Raw genomic sequence first — 14,138 nt, 5'->3', positions numbered from 1 at the left:
GCCTAATGGCTTACACTGATCACCAAATTAGCAATTACAGGAACAGCAATAGCAGCGAACCAAAAACTTGGCTGTCTGCTCATATAAAGTAGAGCTAATGCAGACAGAATGAAAACACAAGGTCACTGGTTCGACTCCAGGCATGATGTTACAGGTGTGCACAATGATAGAGTTGGAGAAATGTTGTGAAGAATAGGCAGTTATGAATTTTATTTGCAAAGGGAGTTATGTGAAACATTTCTCACTAATGTCTAAAAACATATATGGCTGGAGATATGGGTTTACAGGTTATAAAATGGGGAAACATCAGAAAAGCATTCTCATGGGGATATTATTGTTGAAAGTTTATGTTACATTCTGTTTTACAGTGCTTTTAATAGGATAGAAGACAGTAAATTAAATAAATTAATATATAATAAAATCAGTAGGCTACTGCTGTGGATAAGGAATCAAGCCTAATAGATATTATATTGCATTTTGCATGCAGAGGCCAGTAGATGTAAGTTTACTGAAAACTATTTTTGGGCAATATTAATAAGAAAGAAATCAGTTTTTTCTGGATTCTGTGGCCTAAAAATGAGAAAGATTTAATTTTAAACTCTATTCTCTTTAGTTTTATATTGCTAGTTTTTAGGGTTAGAGTCTTTTTGCAAATACCAGTAGTTGCAATAACATAACATATATATATACAGTATATATATATATACATCCACCAGCGAATAAGATTATCAAGTGAATGATACTACTACTGTCAGAAAGGAGGACATTTGTGGAGATTAGAAGAACATCTCTGTTGGCTATTGATTATAATTTAACATTTGATCTCTGTTCCTTTTTATTCCTTTTCCCTGATAAACAGACAAGGCTTACTTGTAAAAGAGAATATAAGAAATACAGAGTGTGTTCATAGTGAGTGCAGCAGCCTGGCCCATCCCGTATCCACCAAGCGTCTATAATACGCTGCTGTAATTGTATGACGGCACTCGACTGTGTCGCTTAGCTCTCTGGCTTAAGCCCTACAATCCCTGCGCACCTCTCAAGTATGAAAGTATAAATCCAGACAAGTACAATGCACGGCATACAGATTAACCCCTCCTTTAGTGACATTATTTTTGATGCACAAAAAAGAAAATAAAATGGCACCAACAATAAGGAAAAATGATCCTATTTATATATGTTTTTCTTCCAGGCAACTACCATAACTATGCAGGTATGGAATAAATTCTGGATCTCACACAGAATATGCCTTTCACTGGACAACTCCATGTCATACGTAATGGGATAGCCCCCGCCCCAGTGCTCCCGTCAGAAGGACCCTCCCCAAAGCTTTAAAAGCCCAACCCCACCCCCAAATCCGGTGTCTTTTTTTCCTTCTGCTTCAGTTTATTTTTGCTCCTGTTAGAAGCAATTTTCTTTTTAACCTTGGGGAAGCATTAGGGCTTGCTGTAAAGCGTCCTAGGGACTGGGGTTTTGGTCCTTGTGATCTTTTTCCCCTAAGCACATTACCTCAGGTATGAAGTCTTCAGTGTTTCATCATCTGGATCAGGTAGGCACAGTGTTACTGTGGCTTATTTCACTGGTTTGTCCTTGATCCATGTGCCTTCACGGCCTGATTATAATCTGTCTGATGGCAAGTGCTATGTCCCCCCATCCGTGGGCCTACCTGGGCATGTCTGAAAAGCGTCCAGCGGCATTGGGGTATATGGTCCCTACACCCCTTATGATTTTTACGGATGGGAGAGGGAGGTGGCAGTTACTTAAGGTTAATCTGTTGGAATCCCAGGTTTGTCTTGGAGAGTGGGGTTAACAGAATGTTTAGTTAGCGGCCTAAACCTTATGTCCTCCTTCTTTTTTCCCCCATACTGGGGTATTATTTTCTTTTTCTTTTTTCTGGAGGAATTTTAGGTTTCAGAGCCAGCTGCCTCCCTCACAAGTCTTTCCCAAGGTTGAGGTAGTTTACATAAAAAAAAAAAAAAAAAGGGGCCTTTGATCTACTAGCAGTTAAACATTTAGGCTTAGCTGGTAATGCCATCCTGATGCTGGAGTCTCTTAACTCTTAAGAATGGATGGACCAGATTGGCCATTGTGGAAATGGTGACTGAACTGTATGTTCTATGAGCAATTTTAATGCAATGCTAATTTGCATGTTCTATACTGATCGTATGGTAATGTGGATCTGCAGGTTCTGGGAGCAGCAGCTGTAGTTAATTAGATAATTACTTTGGAGGTCAGTGTCAGGTGCAGGTAATGAACAGGTATTCCCCCTCTCACTCCCTCCATTAGCAGATCAGAGTGATTCTCAGAAGCATCAGGTAAGATTCTTTGTTAGAACTCTGTTCTATTGTTATAAAGTTTTGTTAGTTATATTAACGTGTACTTCTTTTATTCTGCTTTCTGAGTCTAGCTAGCTTAGAAGCAAAGGCAATGCTGTAGGGGAGTAGAACACTGTCCAGCCAGTGTATGCATGTGTGTGTGTGGACACGAGATAGTGGGGAATTGACAGAGACTGGCCTCATGACTCTTGGCTTTGGCAGAGTGGTCTCAGTCTGCTTAATGTAATAACCATAAAGAAATTCACAGGTTATACATTTCTTTGATCCTGCTACTGTTTATTATTACAACCAAACTGAATGTATATGTGGAAACATTTCAGTGGTTCCAGAGCTGGCTTAATAACCAAATATAAATGTACAGGTTACACATTTTTTGGTCTGGGCACTGCTTAATATTACAACCAAACTGAATGTATAGGTGGATACAGTTCGGCGGTTCTGGAGTTGGCTTAATAACCAAATATAAATGTACAGGTTACACATTTTTTGGTCTGGGACCTGCTTAATATTGCAACCAAACTGAATGTATATGTGGAAACATTTCAGTGGTTCCAGAGCTGGCTTAATAACCAAATATAATTGTACATGTTACACATTTTTGGTCTGGGCACTGCTTAAGATCACAACCAAATTGAATGTATATGTAGAAACATTTCAATGGTTCTGGAGCTGCTTTAATAACCAAATATAAATGTACATGTTCTACATTTCATGGCCTGGGCACTGCTTAATATTACAACCAATATGAATATATGTAGTAACATTTCAGTGGTCTGGAGCTGCTTAATAACCAAATATAAATGTTAGACATTTTTTTTTTTTTTTTGGTTTGGGCATTGCTTAATATTACAACCAAACTGAATTTAGGGAGAGACAATTCAGTGGTTCTGGGGCTGGCTGTAATAAACAGATATGAATGCACAGGTTATATATTTCTGTGGTCCTGCTACTTTTCAATACTACTACTAAACGGTATGTATATGTGGAAACATTTGAGCACTTCTGGAGCCAGTGTCGGACTGGCCCGGCGGGATACCGGGAAAATACCCGGTGGGCCCCGACCCTAGTGGGCCCCCGCCGGGCCAGATCCCCTCTCCCAACCAGTTTTTTTAAAAAAAAAATTCGGCGTATCGCAGCGCCGTTTGCGCATGCGTGCCGAGCGCCGTTTACGCATGCGCTGCCTGGGCAATTCGCATAGGTAGCGGGGGCCAGAGGGGGGCCCTGGACACCAGTCCCGGTGGGCCCCGGGCCCCCCAGTCCGACCCTGTCTGGAGCTGGCTTAATATCCAAAGGGAAACATTTCAGTAGTTCTAGGGCTGGCAGTAATAACCATATATGAAGGCACAGGGTGTACATTTCTTTGGTCCTGCCACGGTTTTTAATATTACAACCAAACTGATTGTGTATGCTTCCAGTGGCTTGGGGCCGACTAAGACAATAGCCAAATATAAATGTACATGTTATACATTTCTCTGGTGTGGACACCAATTAATATAACAACCAAACTGAAGGTATGGTCAGTTATTGGTGTGGGAAGGATTAAGGCATTTTCCTGATGGTGCCTATACAGCTATCAGGTTGGTATGTAAGCATGGTAACATAAGTAAATGTTCTAGTGGCCCCGTGTCATGTTTGTTTTATACAACTTTTGAGTTAAGTTAAAAGCATGGACTACTCTTGCAAACTAGCAACTTGGGTATCATAGGCTTAATGTAGCACTAAGACAGGCTTAAATGCAGGAGTCAAGTCAGGTATAAGTATTATAAACTTATTTAAATGCAGCAGCTATGCTTAGGATAATTTTATTATCTTATATACAGCAGTCAATATTGGCTTAAGGGACAGTGCCAGGGTAAGTATGACCCAACCAATATATAAATTATAGATGCATTAAAGGTAGGTCCCATTACGTATGACATGGAGGTAATTGATGTAAACATATATCTGGTCTAAATGGATTGGCTGGGGCCAATTCTGACTTATACAAGGGCTATGTGAGATATAGCATTGACAAAGGTCAATATAGGCATGTGTATACACCGGTTTGAGAGTAGTGGTCAGTTCTGGTTCAAATGGCTATACGGTAAGTATGCTTATGCAGCAGCCAAGCAGCAGATAGTTATACAATTGCTGTATTATACACAGCTGACTTGTAGACCACAACCATTGAGGTACAGGTGGTCCATATTATTACATTCACACTTGTTGGCTGGCAATAATCAGCCATGGGAAGTCACTAATTAGAATGTGATCTATGACTGGACTTATGCCTGCTTATCTGAAAAAGAAGCGATATAATGTATCCTGCTTTTGCGATAGGGTAGGTCTTGGGCTAATTATGTGCATGTATATATTTATCTATCTATAGATATTCGTGTGTAGGTATATGATGTTATATTATATATGAATGTTCAGCAAGGATACTAATACTGCCACAGCCTGAGCCTCAGGAAGATAACTTATTACTCCTTGGGAGTGGCAAAGGCTCCGTATGTTCTGAGGGTAAACCAAGGTCTATTCACATATCTGGTATGATATTCATCAGGATCTTTTACTTTGGCTACGGGTGTTCAACTTATTATCTGGCCTCAGTCTAGAAGACAGTGGGCACAGCAGTCAGTGCAAAATTAGTTACTGTGTATGCACTGGGTTCACTGCTGCCTCATGGTTTTGGAGCTTTGCTAGGAGGTATACCATATCACAGACCTATCCAGCCTACCTCAAGTACATCCAGGGACCAATTGGCTTACTGAAGGAATATTCATTGGCCATATTATATTAATGGATGTCATATAGAGTGGGTTATAAAATTAGGTACACACCATCAATGTGACTGTAGCCAAGGTCGCAGACCCATGGTATAAAAAAACAAAAAAACAAAAAAAAAAAAAAACGGTTTACATCCAGTTTATTTTTCACAGGGTCAAGATAACAAATTATTCTTCTCTCTTGATAACCCTTATTGATGATCGAAGGCATGTGGGATTTTTTGTTTTTCTTTTAAAAGTCTATGCTAATTTGTGACTTGCCTTTCAGACCGCCATAGACTGGCCTAGCTAATTGAGGTTGGTATTCCATAGGTTACCATCAGGTCAGGATGTTTACAAACATTGTCTTATTGAAATTATGCTTTCTGGACTAAGTCTGCAGTATCGGCCTTTAGGTAAGGCCCTGGTTCTGGCATATCTAACCATAGACATAGACATCCTAGTAGAGGGGTTCCAATCTAGAACAATAGGTGGATAATTCTATCCCCATATACATATTTATCCCCATACCTAGATTATTTCTGATCTTGGATATTTAAGAATAGTCTCAGTGAGCTGTCTAGGTTCCAAGCTGGAACACTAGGATAAGAAGGTAATTAATAAACAGTATTGTATTGGTTAGTTATACTTCCTGGAATCGGTTAATTCCTTCCCATTTGGTAGACTCATGGGAGCATGCCAAACAGATTTGGTCCTAGGCCCAATCTAGGGTATACGCTGACTTCAATTATGTCCAGGTCACATCCTTGAAGGCTCGAATACTGTATCATTGCAAGGATATGCATATCTGCATGTATTACTGTTATGATGCCCACTCCATTGGGCATGCAAATGTTTAATATCCAGACTTGTTTGGTGAAGGATCATGAGCTAATGATAAGAACAATTTAAACCCGCATAGGAAGATTGCCTAGGCTACTGTATGCTCCTAGATACCTCACCTGGCAGGTAAGGTATGCCCTTAGGGGCGGCAGTCTGTCTCCATGAGTCGCTCTATGGACTCTTCATGGATAGAATGCATGTGCTATGGTCCAGGACAAATACAAGTTCCTTATGTGCCCTGTAGATTTTAGTATCGAGGAGACGGGGGAGCTCCACTAGGTGATGCCATGTATCTGTAGTGTTCTACAGATGTGGAGCATGTAGAATACGAGTGAATGTTTTCTTTCCCCTACTAAGTCATCTTTTACAGGTACCATGCTTTTGAGCTATTTGAGCTTTTGGGCACTCTTGGTTGTCACAGCTGCGCTGGTAAGTAGTGTGAGCGAGACTCTGGAGAAGTTACTCTGGGTTTCTATCCACTTCTCCTTCAACTTCTCTTTCAGTGGAGTTGGTTCTCTCCTTTCAGGTGGAAGTGTCAGACTGGATTCACACTCCATAGTATTACTTTGGTGTGGGTTCTGCCTCTAAAGAGTCCTCTTTCTTCTTTTTCTCTGACAGTCCATTTCCTCTGAAGAAAGAGTTCACAGGTTTTCTACAAGGTATTCTCTGTTCACCTGTAGAGGTTTCACTCTTCTAAGTTTTATCTGGAATAGATTACACTTGGCCAGGTGTCTTTATGTGGAACAATTACCCTCCCATTGGGGATATTAGCTTGCTACGTCCCATTACGTATGACATGGAGTTGTCCAGTGAAAAGAGAAAATTATATCATACTTACCGTAATTTTCCTTTCATGGACAACTCCATGTCATAGTTCCCATCCCTTTTTCGGTAGTTTCTAGAAGCTTATTACGAGACACCGGATTTGGGGGTGGGGTTGGGCTTTTAAAGCTTTGGGGAGGGTCCTTCTGACGGGAGCACTGGGGCGGGGGCTATCCCATTACGTATGACATGGAGTTGTCCATGAAAGGAAAATTACGGTAAGTATGATATAATTTTCTCTTTTCCACTGTCCAAGGCCATGGGCCAGAATCTGCCCTCTAAGGGATTTTCAAGGGCCACTTTATCATCAAAATGATATGATATGATCAGACCTGCATCCACAATAAGTATCCCATTGTTTAATTGGCATCACTGATACATGTTAATGTTTGTGAAATGTAAGAAGTTGATGGGAAAACAGCTACTGTACACAATCATCACTTACATAGTTACATAGATCGGGTTGAAAACAGACCCCTCCAAATGAAACCCAGCATTCATACACACTCACACTGACCAAGACAGTACTTTATTTTCTTTAGTGGCCACAGAATGACACTGGTCAGTATTAGACTATTTGTTATTTACAAAAAACCCTAGATCCTTCTCAGTTAAGGAAACTCCCAACACACTGCCATTTTTTGTATAACTTGCATTTATATTATTTTTGCCAAAGTGCATGACCTTGCATTTATCAACATTGAATCTCATTTTCCAGTTTGCTGCCCAGTTTTCCAATTTAGTCACTTTAATCACTCTGAAAAATGGTAGCATCCTGCATGGAACCTATAGTTCTGCATATAGCCAAAATAGAAACAGTACTTTCAATGCCCTCCTCCAGGTCATAAAAGGACCAAGTACAGTCCTGCAGTACTCCAACACTGGTCTTTGTAATCTATATTTTAGCCAGTTCTCTATCCAGGTACAAATACTATGTTCCAGGCCAACATTCCTTAATTTAACCAGTAACCACTTGCCAAAATGTCTGTATGTCACTTTCCTTATTTATTTTTAAAGATTTTTTATTTTTACAGCCTCAGGGAATAACTGGATCAGTGGCTTGAAATAGTCTTGATATGATCCCTATATTATTGCCTGCAATACACGTACTGTACATATATCTTCAGGCACAAGCAACTTCATATTTTCTCCTACACTGAATGGAATTTGTACTTCCAAAAACCAAGTGGCACAAAAATACACATTTTAAATAACTTACCAATGTGATATCCTCTTTACAAGGATTTAATCTGCCATAAAGCGCAGCATTTAATTTTTTTCTCCTTCACATCCAGTCTAAGCTAATGATACCAAACATAATTCCATTGCGAATAGGAAGTTACATAGTGTGCAGCGTCGGCAGATTTTCATTGAAAAGGAAGGCTTTAGACAGCATTTTATCACTCCGGTAAAGATTACATCTATCTGCCTGTAGAACATAAAAGAGACATTTCCTTTCATATTTTCCCAGCAGTTTTTTTTTCCAAGAAGGTGTCAGTTACTTCCTATTAACCTTTGAATAGTCCAGCAAACCAGTGGCCATAGGACGTTGTAATACAGCCCCTTCTCCCAAAATTGAAAGGGTAACTATCTCAAATGTGTTTTTCGAGACAGGATTTGGCAGCTGCAAAGGGAATAAATACAAAGGCGATTAGTACACATTAAAGTGTGGATTAATGGCTTGGTTGCAAATTAAAAAGAGTCAAAATCCTTTTGTTCGCAAGATAAAAACATCAAATAAATTAGCTGAATATTAGCAAAAAATGAGCTGCTAAGATTTTTTCTACAGAAGCACACGTGATGTGATGCATGCCACAGTACAAGAGTTGCATAATTTAATGATATTGTTGTGTCTTAAGAAAGGTCACCTGGTAAATTATCATGATTTACAAACTTAGTTAGTGTCCATTTGTCTGAAAGTGGTAAATTATTTGATGAAGTGAGTTTGATAGTTGGCATGCAGGTAGGTAGCATAAACTAGGCCCAAGTTTGTGTGGCATAAGTTATTTATAGTAAACACACCAGGTTCTCAATGGCTAGCTTAGAACCTCAGATCATTTTCCCTGATGCCACAGTGGGTCACAGAACTGGCTATCATTTAAAGATATATCACGTTTTCAAATGCAAAGAGAAGCACAGTGGAAGACAACTTGCTGTTCCTGTTCTATGATTAACTGCCTTAATGGAAAAGACAACTTATGCTACATCATACCAACCAGAATAAAGCTTCTCTTTGGATAAGGACTGTATTGAGCCATGGATGAGGTCCAACACTAACAGGTATACCCAGGATCTCATATGATCTGATAGTTGGCCTGTGGACTGTATAACTACAGCCCCAAGTTAAGCAATTTGTTTAGTCAAGTTTAGGCAAGATTGGATAGACTGCAATTAAAAACATTGCTGTCAACTCCTTCATAATCAGTGCATGAAATCAGGATTGGAGACTTTTCACTTTTATCTGCAATTATCTGTAGTCAATAAGGTTTTTCCCTCAGGCATGCCAGCAGTATCTTTTGCCTCTTTTCCTAAGAAACAGGAGCAAGTGTTCTGTTAATACAAACATGTGACTATAATCATTCCCTGAGTACTTGGGTTTAGTTCCAAATAGGACACCAACTGCATGGAGTGAGTTAGATTAGATTGTAACCTCTTTTGAGTCAGGGAATGTATTTAGACACTGGTGGATTATTATAAATGTTGTTGATGGAACAATATTTGCAATGCGAAAATGTATGCCTTTGTGGAAAAAAATCCTTTGCGCAAATTAAATATAGCTTTTGCAGACCCAGAGACTGTTTAGCTACTGCCAGTATGAGAAAGACTGCAGATTGTATAGTTTCCACCAGTACACAGTGTATGTAGTAAAACTTCTTACTTAAAAAGTTATTATAATAATGGTCTATAAAGTTATTTATCATCTTTTGTCCATGGTAGTTCTTGGGCTGGCCAACATTTTTTGCACATAACCCTGGGAATGATGCTTTGTTAATTTATTAATTAATTATCCCTGTAAAGTCTGCCATCATGTAAAATATTTTGCCATCAAACATTTTATTATTTCATTAATACAAAAAAGATCATTGAAATACTTCTATGCAGTTCGTCGTTTTTAACAAACCAAGTACATTTTCTGGGGCAAAAAATGTAGTTTTTAACTATAGGGTAAAAACAAGTGTGTGCCCTTACAAATCTGTTGGCACTATGAGTCCAATGTGAGAAATGCTGAAAAACGGCTCTGCTGATATTAATCCAGGATGTTCACAGCAAGCTTTGTTTCTACAGAAACCCAATGTCACAATTCTAATTATGCTCCTTGTATTGTCAGGATATGGACATGCTTGCCTGTTTTGATAATTTTGACGTTTTCTTACTGGAGTGAGACAGATACAGTTGCCATGATACAGCTGTAGCAACACTATGGGGCTGTGGTTCCCAGCCCGTGCCACTTCATCTAACAGAAGTACTTTACAACCAGCTGGTGCACATCATGCGTAAAGCAAAGTGCATAAAGAGACAAACTCGGGCAGTGATTACTCATTCACTCCCTGGCAAAATACTCAAAACACTTGCCAGCCACTGCCGGGTTTCCATATTGTTTTTTTCTTTGAAAAGTCGTACTGAACAGGAAACCGTTCTTTACAGTTTTCCTAGGATGAAGGTGGTAAAGACTGCCAAGGGGTATATTGCCCCATCATTCTTTTTGTCTTCAGCAGGTGGGCAGGTTACAATAACCTGAAGATGATGCTGTTATCATTCTCACATTACCACCAGCTTTTATTCAGTACTTTCCTGATAGCCCAGACTGCTTTTCTGCCTTGTACTAATTTACTTTTAATGTAACTATAATACCAGGTATAAATCTGCTCAGGTGTTTGTAACCCACAACAACCAGTTAGCAGACAAATTGGTGTTTATTGTTAATTAGGCCTGGGCACATTACTTCATTACCTTTTGTCAGGGAGCCGGGAGCCCCCTCTGGGGAGTAGTCCGGATCTAGGAGGAACAGAAGAACAAACTGTGAACAGGCAGATAGCATAAGTAACAACAAGAGTTCATGATGAGCCCCTGATGGCTCATCTGGCAAGGTGCCGTGTCCAGAACCCAGGAAACCAGGGATCGATCCTGGGCTTATCCTGACAGTACCCCCCCCTTAATGGTCGACCTCTGGGCGACCCAAACGAAAGACCCCCATCCTTTTTAGTCCAATGACTGGAGATGGGGGACAAAAAGTCTTGCTAGGATCAGAGGCAGAAGGACCATCAGGATCCAAGGCTGGAGAGCCGCCAGGGTCCAAGGCTGGAGAGCCGCCAGGGTCCAAGGCTGGAGAGCCGCCAGGGTCCAAGGCTGGGAGAGCCGCCAGGGTCCAAGGCTGGAGAGCCGCCAGGGTCCAAGGCTGGAGAGCCGCCAGGGTCCAAGGCTGGAGAGCCGCCAGGGTCCAAGGCTGGAGAGCCGCCAGGGTCCAAGGCTGGAGAGCCGCCAGGGTCCAAGGCTGGAGAGCCGCCAGGGTCAAAGGCTGGAGAGCCGCCAGGGTCAAAGGCTGGAGAGCCGCCAGGGTCAAAGGCTGGAGAGCCGCCAGGGTCAAAGGCTGGAGAGCCGCCAGGGTCAAAGGCTGGAGAGCCGCCAGGGTCAAAGAGCTCGGCAATCAAGGGCAGGGGGTACCTGTTTTTCACGGTGATCTTATTCAGACCCCGGTAGTCTATACAAGGCCGAAGGCCTCCGTCCTTCTTCTCCACGAAGAAGAACCCAGCCCCTGCAGGAGAGGTAGAAGGGCGGATAAACCCCCGCTGGAGATTTTCTTGGATGTACTCCTTCATAGCGGTAGTCTCTGCAGGAGAGAGAGGGTAGGTGCGCCCTCTGGGGGGCATAGCTCCTGGCAGGAGTTCAACCGGACAGTCGTAGGAGCGATGTGGGGGAAGGAACTCTGCAGACTTTTTACAAAACACATCAGAAAACCCCTGGTAAGTGGAGGGCAAAGTCTTTAGTTCCGCAGTGGAGACATTCACCTTCTCGAGGGGTTTTGGCGGAAGGCAATGTTGCAGGCAAAATAAACTCCAACGAGAGATCTGCCCAGTGGACCAGTCTATGGTGGGGTTATGCAGACGTAACCACGGAAGACCCAATATTACTGGAGTAGAAGGGCAGGGAATGATGAAGAAAGAAAGTTTTTCTTGATGCAGCGCCCCAACTTGTACGGATAGTTCCGCCGTGAACATTGTGACGAATTCAAACTCCAGGGGTTTGTCATCTATGGCGGTAATTCGCAGGGGTGAAGACAATGGAAGCAGGGGAATCTTCATTGCGTTCGGCAAAGAAGGCGTCCATGAAATTGCCATCCGCTCCGGAGTCGAGGAAGGCCCTTTCGAAGATAGATTTACTTGCCAGGAGAATCTGCAAAGGAAGGAGAAGTCTGCGTGAATTTTCTTGATACTTCTCCTGAGGCCCTCGAGTGATGCCCCCTACATGAGAAACCTGAGACATACCTCGGGGTACAAAACTCTTGGCTTTGGCAGGACAGGCGTTGGCAAAATGGGAATGCCCACCACAGTACAAACAGAGACCTGCCATACGTCTTCGGAGTCTTTCCTGCTCGGAGAGGCGAGCCTTTCCTACTTGCATAGGTTCCTCCAGGGGAGACGTGGACACATGAGTCACAGGGACAGCGGATGCTTGCAGAATCGGCCTTTGAAAGCGAGGGGCCAACATGGGAGAAAATCGTCTGCTGCGCTCTCTCTCCACCTGGTGTTCTCTGAGACGGGTGTCAACCTTAATGGATAGAGCGATCAGCCCTTCCAGGGTGTCAGGAGTCTCTCTGGAGACGAGATCATCTTTGATGCGGATGGATAGGCCTTGGTAGAATACGGCCTTGTAAGCGTCATCACACCAGGAAGTCTCCGCCATCAGCGTTCGGAAGTCTATAGCGTACTCATTGACACTGCGGCTTCCCTGCCGGAGCTGCAAGAGACGGGCAGGGGCGTTCATAACCCGACCTGGAGCATCAAAGACTATGCGAAAAGCTTGGAGAAATTCTTTAACATCATAAGTCACCGGGGAATTCTTCTCCCAAAGAGACATTGCCCACTCCAGTGGCTTGCCTTCCAATCGAGACATCACATACCCCACCTTGGAACGCTCACTTGGAAACTGTGTGGGTTGGAACTCAAATTGAATTTGGCATTGTGTGGCAAATCCCCTGCAGGCTTGTGGGTCCCCACTGAAGCGAGGGGGAGGTGGAATGCGAGGCTCACCTGTCGGGTAGCTTGCGTTCGTAGAGGCTGCCGCCATGGGGGGATCTCCAGTAGGTGGAGCAGCGGAGGGCGCAGAAGGCACTTGAGCTAGCAGGACATCGAGTGCTTGCCCAATGCGAACCTGCTGGTTTTCGTAGTCCTCCATGCGGGATGCCAGTCCGCGGAGCGCTCGTCCGACATGAGGTGTGGCTTCCTCAGAAGGATCCATGGCCCGAAAATAATGTCAGGGAGCCGGGAGCCCCCTCTGGGGAGTAGTCCGGATCTAGGAGGAACAGAAGAACAAACTGTGAACAGGCAGATAGCATAAGTAACAACAAGAGTTCATGATGAGCCCCTGATGGCTCATCTGGCAAGGTGCCGTGTCCAGAAACCAGGGATCGATCCTGGGCTTATCCTGACACCTTTAGACCCTTTATCTTGTGTGCCCTTAGTGGTATCCAGGTTTTCTAGAAGCAATTCTGGACAATTGGCAGAATATTGCACTTTTCTCAGTTCAGATAAATGAGATGGGGCAGTGAGTGGGTCTTAGCATTTGGATTGATGTTTTTCTCCCAGAGTAGGCTTAAACCATACAGAGGATCATGAATTTTAAGTTATGGGAGATTACCTTTTATTCCAGGTAGTAGCATTTTTCAGTAGTGTCTGTTAATAAAGCAATGTTATGGTGCCCACTGGAGGCTTAGACATTTTTAAAGCCATGGCAGTTACATATGAGATGCTAATGTTGTGTAAGTTATAAAACTCTTTATCAGAGCCACATCACCATTTAGCAAATGTTGACCATCCTAGAGATTATTTTGGAACATAGAATTAAAGATATAAACACCTACAGGATTCCTTTTATTTAAATTTGTTTAAATACAAACTGTATGTGAAAGTTGTAAGTTGTTTTGCTGACAACTCTGCAGCTGTAAAGAGTTGAAAAGAAGAGTAGTACCAGAGGAGTTAACATCGTGGAGTGGCTTTGACAGTTCTAGATGTTTCCGAATGACATTCTATAAATCTTTCCAACTAAGGAATAAAAGAGCACTTTCCAGTCTCTGAAGGCTCAGGATATGAGAGGTAGTGAAAGGACTAATTGACGCCCCTATTAAGCTCTGAAAATGCTGTCTGTTTGATGTTTTTATGGGATGGCTTTTGCCTCT

General features: G+C 42.4%; 1 protein-coding gene across 1 annotated transcript in view; it reads left to right on the top strand.

Moving 5' to 3' along the window:
• The window catches only part of sdk2.S (sidekick cell adhesion molecule 2 S homeolog), a 410,822-nt gene that overhangs the window by 210,877 nt on the left and 185,807 nt on the right, over positions 1-14,138 (top strand). The window lies entirely within an intron of this gene.

This window comes from Xenopus laevis, chromosome 9_10S, assembly GCF_017654675.1.
Source record: "Xenopus laevis strain J_2021 chromosome 9_10S, Xenopus_laevis_v10.1, whole genome shotgun sequence".
Taxonomy (NCBI): Eukaryota; Metazoa; Chordata; class Amphibia; order Anura; family Pipidae; genus Xenopus; species Xenopus laevis.
This window is presented reverse-complemented; position numbering and strand designations above follow the sequence as displayed.